Here is a 7,120-nt window from a genome sequence, read left to right on the forward strand (position 1 = left end):
AATCTTGTACATGAATTCCATATCTATGAGAACTTCACAATGTTACTCATGACATCTTCACAACTTAGTACTTCACCAATAGGCCATGTTCGGAATCACATAGTGAGTCCGAACTCTGACTTTCTCAAATGAGAATACGTAAGTTGTGAAATGGCATGTCTCATTTCAGGATTACGGTAAGCATGATGCAATTCATACATAGTGACTTCGAGACATAAGAGGTTAAATGGTTTGTTCTTATTTTGTCTCTATAAGTGCACTGTCAATTCAGTACCTTCGGACAATACCTAGAAGAACTATAGAGTCTCAAACTCTCAATGCCCCATAACCAGACATCATAGATTCTCCTAACAATCATACTGAGGTCAATAGTCCTTTGACCCTTAGATTACGAATAAAACGTTTTAAGCAAACTACGAAGAGTTTGTTCATGCAAATCTACATTTGTCTCTTCGTAAGTTGTTAAGTTTGTTTATGGACTAAAGACTAATGTTTTATCATAAAGCTTCAAACAGACAAGGAATAATGAATGAACGTTTCAACTTTTTATTATTGAATAAGCAATTACAACCAAGAGTCTTCGTGAGACTATATTACATCAAATGTACATAAATAGACACTACCACTCTTCTTGTGGGCACCATTGACAAGATGTGAGTAGTCCTACATGCCTAATCACTCTCAAAGTTGGTCGAAGACCTTGTTCGCTAGGTCCTAGGTGAATAGATCTGCTAGAGATCTACTTCACCTCAACGTCTCCGCGCTGCGAGATCTCCCGAATCAAATGGTATTTCTTCTTAGTATGTTTAGAGCGCTTATGGCTTCGAGGTTCCTTTGAGTTAGCGACAACCCCACTATTATCACAATAAAGGGTCATGGGCTCGTCGACGTTTGGAACCACTTCCAAATACTTAAGGAATTTTCTAAGCCATACAGCCTCTTTGGATGCTTCACAAGCAGCCACATATTCTGCTTCTATTGTGGAGTAAGCAATGCAAGATTGCTTAATACTCCTCCACACAATAGCTCCACCATTAAGGATGAACACAGATCCCGAAGTGGATTTCCTGGAATCCTTATCCGCTTGAAAATCAGAGTCGGTATATCCCGTCATAGTCAGATCAGTACCTGAGTATGTAAGCATCAAGTTCTTAGTTCTTTGAAGATATTTAAGAACATGCTTAACAGCAATCCAGGGTTGGATTGAAAATGGCTAACTACGCCAACGGCGAAATAGATTTCAGGTCTAGTACAAAGCATAGCATACATGAGGCTTCCTACGGCAGAGGCGTAAGGAATTTTTCTCATATCTTCAATCTCTTGTGCAGTCTTGGGAGACTGGTCCTTAGAGAGTGAGACTCCATGCCTAAAGGGAGTTTGGCCCTTCTTGGAGTCTTGCATCGAGAAGCGATCCATCACCTTATCAATATAAGATGCTTGAGAGAGCGACATAGTCCAGTTCTTCCTATCTCGAAAGATTTGGATCCCCAGAATGTACGCGGCTTCTCCTAGATCCTTCATATCGAATTGCTTTGCTTACCAGACCTTAACCTCAGATAACTTACCCACATCATTACCTATGAGTAATATATCCTTGACATACAGTACCAGAAACACAAATTTGCCTTCGTGTATTAGCTTGTAAACACAAGGCCCATCTATCGACTGTTCAAAGCCAAAGCTTTTCACAGTTTCATCGAATCAAATATTCCATGACCTAGATGCTTGCTTTAATCCATAAATTGACTTAAACAACTCACAAACCTTGGTCTCTTGAGCTTTATCTACGAAACCGCCTGGTTGAGCCATATAAATGCGGTCGTCAAGATTGCCATTCAGGAAGGCGGTCTTGACATCCATTTGCCAGATCTCATAGTCGAGAGCTGCAACTATGGATAGAAGTATGCGGATGGATTTAAGCATGCGCCTGGCGAGAAGGTTTCTTCATAGTCAATCCCTTCTTGTTGGGTATAAACTTTTACCACAAGTCGTGCTTTGAACGTCTCGACGTTCCCATACGGACCCATTTTCTTCTTGTATATCCACTTACACTACGGGTTTATTCCCTTCAGGAAGGTCTACAAGTTTCTAGACTTTGTTGACATACATCGAGTGCATTTCAACTTTCATGGCATCAAGCCAAAGGTTTGATTCAGAACAAGCCATCGCTTGGCTATAGGAAACAGGGTCATCCATGTCGGAGATGGCTACGAGAGTATCTCCATAAGACATGTACCTGTCAGGCTTTTGAGAAGCCTTCCCATTACGTCGAAGTACTACTTGACGAGATTCTGAAGAGTTAGATTATGTTTCAGTTGGGGTAAGAACAGTTCTTACAGATGAGGTAGAAGCTTCCTCACCCAACTTTTCTTCAAGCACAATTTTGCTTCTAGGTTTTATATCTTTCATAAAGTCCTCCTTAAGAAAACGAGCATTCGTGCTAACGAAAGTCTTCTCTTCCTCGGGACTATAGAAAATGAAACCTTTCGTTTCCTTTGGATATCCCATAAACAGGCACAATTCTGACCTGCTAGCCAACTTGCTAGTCTTTTGCCTTAGCACATGTGTGGGGCAACCCCAAATTCGGATGTGGCCCAAACTTACTTTACGGCCAGTCCATCTTTCATAAGGAGTACCAAGAACCGTTTTGGACGGAACTTGGTTCAGAATGTAAGCGGCTGTTTCGAGGGCATATCCCCAAAAGGAAAGAGGGAGTGATTAGTAACTCATCATTGATCTAACAATCTCCATAAGAGTTCGATTTCTTCTCTCTGACACTCCGTTTTGTTGAGGTGTGCCAGGTGCGGTAAGCTGAGAAGCGATACCTTCTTCTTTAAGAAAGTCATCAAACTCTCCAGACATATACTCACCACCTCGATCAGATCGAAGGGTTTTAATCACTTTGCCAGTTTGCTTTTCCACTAAAGCCCTAAAGACCTTAAATACGTTAAAGGTCTTGGAATTTGTGTTTGAGCAAATAGACAAAACCATATCGCGAGTAATCATCGGTGAAGGTAACGAAGTATTCGTATCCTCCACGTGCATGTTGGCTGAGCGGACCACATACATCAGAATGTACTAGTTCCAACAACTCAGTGGCTCTTCGAACCTTATCTGAGAAAGGTCGCTCAGTCATTTTTCCTTCTATGCAGGATTCACAAGTAGGTAGTGAACCTATTGCAGAGGCTTGGAGTGGACCATCCCTCACAAGTCTCTTAATCCTGTCTAGACTGATATGACCAAGTCTTAAGTGCCAGAGATATGTTGATTTTATTAGATCGGAGGATTCATAAAGTTTGATCCTCTTTGGCTCCCTAATTAGATCGTTATCTATTTCGGTGTCTAATAGAGAAGGTTGAGTGAGATAGATGTAAAAAAGAGCATTCTTCATACATGCATCAGTGACAAAAGAATTATCAGGAAACGAAATACGAATTCCATTCTTAATGAACTTTAAACAATAATCTTGCTCAAGAAGATGAGCAACGGATATTTAGTTCTTCCCAAAGGTAGGAACAAAATAAACATTATTCAAGTTTAAAGTGCTGACTTCAAAAGACAGCGTCACGGATCCCACAGCCTTCGCAGACACCAGGCTCCCATCACCCCATTTGAAACAGAAGTCGCCTTCCTCTAAGCTTTTGGTTTTCTTGAAACCAGTTAAGGAACAACAACTATGGTTAGTAGCAGCGGAGTCAAGAATCCACGTTGATACATTATCAGCTACTAAGCATGCTTCGGTAATTAGTACAATACTATGTTCCTTTGCTTTGAGGTAGGTTGGACAGTTTTTCTTCTTGGCCTTGTAAGGTCTCTTCTTAGATCCAGAGGCGGAGGCTTTGTGCTCAGTAGCATGTGCCTCTCCTCAGTTCCTCTTACTCTTAGTGAGACCTTCAACAGTGTGAAGCTCCTTCATAAGCTCGGTAACAGTGTACTCTAGCTTATTCATGAAGTAATTCATCTTGAAGGTATCAAGAGATTCAGAGAGAGTTTCTTAGATCATATCTATGATATTCTTCCTATCAATCTCAGCTCCTAGGAGTTCCATTTCATTCAGATAACTAATGATCAGTATCATAAGATCTCTGACAGGAGTCCCAGCCTTCATGCGACAGTTTATAAATTGTCGGACTGCTTGTTAGCCTTGCTTGACGCCTTTGCCTTCCAAACGTCTCATGGAGATTGTAGGGCATGTCAGCGGTAGTCTTGATGTCACGATATTGTTGTCGCAACATATTCTTCATTGATGCTAAGATATAGCATCTCGCAATCTCATCACATCGAAGCCAGGCCGCTAAGGCGTCTTTGTCCTCTTGAGTCGAATCATCATTCGTCAGAGGAGGACACGGGGTGGTGAGTACCCATTTGTGCTTGGTAAGGATTATGTCGAGGTTATGTTTCTAATCAACGTAGTTTTTGGTTTCGTTTGAGGAAAGGATGATTGAGAGAAGGTTGAGAGATATATTTCTTGTAAAAGTTGAACCGAGTTTATGATTAGTCTTTCGTTTTGGGTTTAAGTTTGTTTAAGACTTTATAAAATCCAAAGGTGTTAAAAACCAAACGATAATTTACACCCTCAAGAGAAGGCCGCAAAAAATATCCATTTATAAGTAAATGACACATCATTAATGCTAAGTCAAGATGTCAATACACCAATTTTGACTAGCCACCTTGTAAATTGGTTTGATCACTCACATCCTTTCGCAGAGCCTCAAGGGAGGATTACTAGAGATTGAGCCTAAGTGTGCAACCAACCACTTAGTCCAAAAGGTCAACTTTGAAAAAAATCCCCCAAGGGGAGGCCTTGTCATCATCGTCTCACTCTCGGACGTAGCTCATTGAGCAATGATCGAAGCAAAAACGCCTTAGAGTACTCCCATTTAAGAGAAGGCCACAAGAGCAGCTTTTAGTCTCACGTTAATTGTTTCTTTTATTAGTGTTGGGGATCGTGGGTTACAAACAACAAGTATAACCCTCCCACTTATTTTTAGAGTTGGTACATCGACTCTTATAAGTTCGGAAACGGATTTCCTAATTATAGAGCGATAGAGCGGACAACTAGAAAAGAATCCTAGATCTTCGTGTTCAGAGCAGTGTTAGTGCATAAAGGCACAAGGTACTTACTCGATCTTTTCCTATTTTCTATTCGGGAAAGTGCATGAGGGAAGTGTGAACTTCAACTCACTCGAACACTTGGAAGTTTGAGATTACACATCTTTTTATTTTTCGGCTCGTCTATGAGGAGACCTCCCACTCAAATTTTCAAGAGCATATAGATTTTGAACATATATGATATAGATATAGTTTTGAAAACAGTTTGAAAACTTATTTGATTTGGATGACAAAATATTTTCAAGTTTGAAAGTGAAAACGATTTTTCAAAATTCAAACTAGTTTTGTAAAAATTCAATTTCAATTAAACTTTCAAAAATCAAAACATTTTAATCTTTCACATTATGTTTATAATCTTATAAAAACATTTTTGCTCAAGAAAATTTTCTCATTAGAGTTCTATAACTCATGGTAGTGGGGCTGAAAATCCGGATTTCTAAAAAACTGGACTTTCGGAACAGCCGCGCACCTCGGAGTAAAATCGTCATAACTGGCGGCTCCGATGTCCTCTTGATCGTGGTTTAACTAGACGGAACTTTTTAAAAAATGTGAGTTCTCACAATAACTATAGTTTACTGGTTATAAAACGTTTAATTTTTCGAATGTATCAAACGAATCATTTGATTTTTTCGCATAAAGATTCTAACCAAAATCAGTGGCATTGGAAAGAGGACATACTGACCTTTAATTTGATTCAAGAATCATTAAATTTTGATTTCTGAGAAGAGAGTTATGCCACTTTTACGGCGGGTTTTACTCCAACTCAAAGAAAACAGAAATAATTAAAGTTCGGTCTTTTTAAGTGCGAAAAAGAATCGAGTGTAACGGAACGTTTTAGGAAGTTGTTAAAGCTTTTATTTGTGTTTTATTAACATGGTAATAACATGGTATAAAAGAAATAACAACAAACATAAAACGATTCAAGTAAATAAAAGAAACTAGATAGACAAGATAACTAGTCACAAAATTTACCGAAATTTTCTCAAACTTTAAAACACGTTTTTCAATATAAAAAATTAAAAACTTTTAGAACTGATTCTAATATGTTTTAAAAACATCCCAAACTCATAGAAAGTCAACATGATTTTTAATTTAAAGGCATGAGCAATAAATTAAAAAAAATCTAAGAAAACAATTCTAACTTGTCACAAAATTAGTAAACTTTTGAAAACGATTTTCAAACTCATAATTTTAAAAACATGTACATGCATATCTTTGATCATAGCTCTAATACCATTTGTTGGAATTGATCTAGGGTTTAAGAAAAAGTTTAATGCTTCGGGTAAGCGGCGGAATTTAAAAATTTTCTTTTTGACAAGTAAAACGATTTTACTAACCTAGACAAAGAGCAAGTACATGTAAATAAAAACTATTATGACCATATTAAATTTACTAACCTTTTTAGAAGCTTGAACGTTGAGAAGCTTTTGGAAGGTTGCAACGTTCGTCTCCCCTCGCAGCACGTCTCTCTTCTTTCCTCGGCAACTCGAGCAACCACGAAAGTTTCTATAACTAAATCACTCGAGAGAAAAGGAATTAGTGAGTGGGCACTTTTAAACACGACGACTCAAGAACAACTCTCAAAGTCGAAGAGCTAAAACCACTAGGTCAAATGAGGCCCTAGGTGCCAAAACAAAAACGAAAAATAACTAGAGAGAGAGGAGTTCGGCCAAGTTCTAGAGAGACAGTCTCTCAATCTCTTAAACTTAGGATGAATGAAATGAAGGGAATGAGGGCTCTATTTATAGGAGAGGTTTTACCTCCAATAAGGTTGTTTTCTCTTTTATTGAATATCACATATTCATGAGCAAATATTGCTCTCCTTCCCTTAGAGTCACACGGCCAAGAGTGCATCTAGATGCCATTGGATTTGTTTCATCTTTTGTTCCCTTCCTTACTTGGCCGAATTCCCTAATGCATCTAGATGCAAATTTGTTTCCTCTTTTTCTTTTGGCAAGTATCTTCATAAATTAATGCACAAAATAATCTCTCTTTCACACTACGGCTG

Source organism: Urtica dioica, chromosome 1 (genome assembly GCF_054948205.1).
Source record: "Urtica dioica subsp. dioica isolate 48M chromosome 1, U.dioica_male_clone48M_v1_H2, whole genome shotgun sequence".
NCBI classification, from domain to species: Eukaryota; Viridiplantae; Streptophyta; class Magnoliopsida; order Rosales; family Urticaceae; genus Urtica; species Urtica dioica.